The sequence below is a fragment of the Rhineura floridana genome, chromosome 1 (genome assembly GCF_030035675.1).
Source record: "Rhineura floridana isolate rRhiFlo1 chromosome 1, rRhiFlo1.hap2, whole genome shotgun sequence".
NCBI lineage: Eukaryota > Metazoa > Chordata > Lepidosauria > Squamata > Rhineuridae > Rhineura > Rhineura floridana.
Window position 1 is genome coordinate 298,357,878 of NC_084480.1, and position 3,269 is coordinate 298,361,146.

General features: G+C 45.9%; 1 pseudogene; it reads left to right on the forward strand.

Moving 5' to 3' along the window:
* Window positions 1–2,933: 2,933 nt before the first annotated feature.
* LOC133375857 (5S ribosomal RNA) lies at window positions 2,934–3,052 on the forward strand (annotated as a pseudogene).
* Window positions 3,053–3,269: the final 217 nt, after the last annotated feature.

Sequence of the window (3,269 nt, forward strand, 5' to 3'; positions counted from 1 at the left end):
TCAGAAAACCTCACTCATCCATGATATGATCTTGGATGGGCGCGCAGACCTGGCATGTATTACGGAAACTTGGCTGGACGAAGCCTCTGCTCCAATTCTTGAGGCCATGTGTCCGCCAGGTTTCCGTTACGCACAGCAGCCGAGGGTGGGAAGGTGGGGAGGGGGTGTGGCAGTCATCTATCGAGAGTCCTTGGTTTTTGCCAGACCTCCCCTCCATAGGACTCAATTTGTTGATTGTATGTACTGGAGGTTGGGCCCGAAGGGCAGTTTAGGGATCTTGCTGGTGTACCGCCCACCCCGCTGCACGGCAGATTCCCTGGCCGAGGTGCTGGCGGTGGTCTCGGCTGTATGGCCATTGTCCCCAGAGCTGCTGGTTCTGGGTGACTTTAACGTGCATGCCGAGGCCACTCTCATAGGAGCCCCTCGGGATTTCCTGGAAACCATGGCTTCCTGGGAACTGTACCTAAGTCATATTGGGAATTGGAGGCACTGTATTACAGTGGTTCCATTCCTTTCTCTCTGATAGGTACCAACAGGTAGCGTTGGGGGAGGAGGTTTCAGACCCTTGGCCTCTCAATTGTGGTGTGCCACAGGGCTCTATCCTCTCTCCCATGCTATTTAACATCTATATGAAGCCGCTGGGGGCAATCATCAGGAGATTTGGGCTGCAGTGTCATCAATATGCGGATGACACTCAGCTCTATCTCTCATTTAAATCTTCACCAGAGTTGGCTGTGGAGACCTTGTCCAAGTGCCTGGAATCCGTGAGTGGATGGATGGGAAGGAACAAGCTGAAGTTGAACCCTGATAAGACCGAGGTACTACTTGTGGGGGACAAGAGAAGGTTGGGCGACATTGACCTGAAGTTCAACGGGGTGAGTCTACCCCTAAAGGACCAGGTCCGCAGCCTTGGGGTTGTGCTTGATTCCAGGCTGTCCATGGAGGCTCAGATTTCGGCAGTGAGCCGGGCAGCCTGGTACCAACTACACCTCATACGAAGGCTGCAACCCTACCTTCCTGTTCATCAGCTCCCACTAGTGGTACACGCCCTGGTCACCTCTCATTTGGACTACTGTAATGTGCTCTACGTGGGGTTACCCTTGAAAACTGTCCGGAAATTACAACTGATACAAAATGCGGCGGCTCGACTACTTACGAATAGTCGCCACCGAGATCACATCACACCAGTGTTGTTCGACCTACACTGGCTACCAGTTGTTTTCCGAGCCCAATTCAAGGTGTTGGTATTGACCTTTAAATCCCTACACAGTTCCGGCCCAGTTTATCTCACGGAGCGCCTTCAACGCCACCAATTATGCCACCCGACAAGATCGGCCACACAGGGCCTTCTCTCAATCCCGCCAACAAAAACAGCCAGATTGGCAGGTACAAGAGAGAGGGCATTCTCAGTGGCGGCCCCCACTCTTTGGAACTCCCTCCCACAAGATCTCCGGCACGCCTCTTCTTTAAATGTGTTTCGGAAAGCCTTAAAGACCTGGCTCTTTCAGCAGGCCTTCGGGGTATCTGGGGAGGGTTAATTGTTATAACTGAAATGCCTCCTGCCCAGTTTTAATATTGTTGCTGCAGATGTGTTGTTTTTATATTGTATTACTGTATTTTATCAAATGTATTTTAACAATTTTGTAAGTCGCCTAGAGTGGCCATTGGCCAGATAGGCGACGAAGAAATTAAATTTATTATTATTATTATTATTATAAAGAGGAACATTGGCTTGTGGCCTAGGCAGAGACCTGAGGGCCTGATAGGAAAGCTTGGCCACATTTAGCCCCCAAGCCTGAGATTTCTCAACCATGGTGTACTGCTGTTTGTACTAAGCTATCACAAAGGTGTTTTGAATTAGATGAAGGACATAAGAAGAGCCCTGCTGGATCAGGCCTATTATTATTATTATTTGATTTATATCCCGCCCTTCCTTCCAGCAGGAGCCCAGGGCGGATATGGCCCATCTAGTCCAGCATCCTGTTCTCACAGTGGCCAATTTATTTATTTATTTGTTTATTAAATTTATTAGTTGCCCATCTGGCTGGTTGTCCAGCCACTCTGGGCGACGTACAAAATAAAACGTACAAATACATTAAACAGTAAAAATCTGAAGCAATAATAGTAAAACCTAACCCACCTTTGAGAAGCCCACAAGCAGGACATGAGAACAACAGCATGCTCCCTGTTCACATTCCCCGGCAACTGGTATTTAGAGGTTTACCACCTCCAATACTGGAGGTTTTACACACCCGTCATGGCCAGTAGCCACTGATAGCCTTATTCTCTATGAATTGAACTAATTCTCTGTTAAAGCCACCCATGTTGGTGGCCACCCCTTCATCTTGTGGTAGCAAATTCTGTAGTTTAACTGTGAGCTGCATGAAGAATCCTTCCATTTCTACCAAGCAGTATGAGTGAAGGACAGCCCTTGCATGGAACTTGTAATAGCTCATAATAAAATTTGGGAGGTAATCGACCTAGTCCTAGATTTTGCAGAGGCAATGTGGAAATTATCTCCGATATAACTTTAGAAGGACTAAAATACCAACGAGAAACCTTTCAAAAGGTTGCTGTAAATAGCAAACATCTGATTTGACTTGGCTCTCTTCTGTTTTAAAACTCCCAAGTATATGTTGCCCATTTCATTCAGAAGGCAAAACTCGTTGGAACCAAACCTTTGCATGCATGCTCATTCATAACCACAAAGTATACACACACATGTGAAAATGTATGCTATTTTAAACCTTAGTGTTCCAATATGGCAGTTTTTTCTGGGAAGCCTATTAAAGCTGACCATCAGTCTTGATCTGATCTTAAATGCATCTCAAGAAAGCAAGTGTCCTGAAATTCAAGCTTAATCCAAGCTCCAGGAGAGAGCTAAGGTGAAACTAGGCTAGAGGAACAGAATTAATATGAATCACCAAAATGATTGTTACAGCCATACTACCGTGAACATGCCCAATCTCATCTGATCTCAGAAGCTAAGCAGGATCAGGCCTGGTTAGTACTTGGATGGGAGACCACCTGGGAATACCAGGTGCCATAGGCTTAGAGGAAGGCAATGGCAGACCACCTCTGAATACCTCTTACCATGACAACCCTATGAATATATCCAAAAGATTCCTAGGGTCACCATAAGTCATACTTGACTTGAAGGCATATAACAACAACAACAAAACATGATTGTTACTATAGTGTACACCTTCTCAAGTTGTTGTCATCTATCAAGAAAAAAAAATCAATTATTTATTTGTTTTTATTTATTT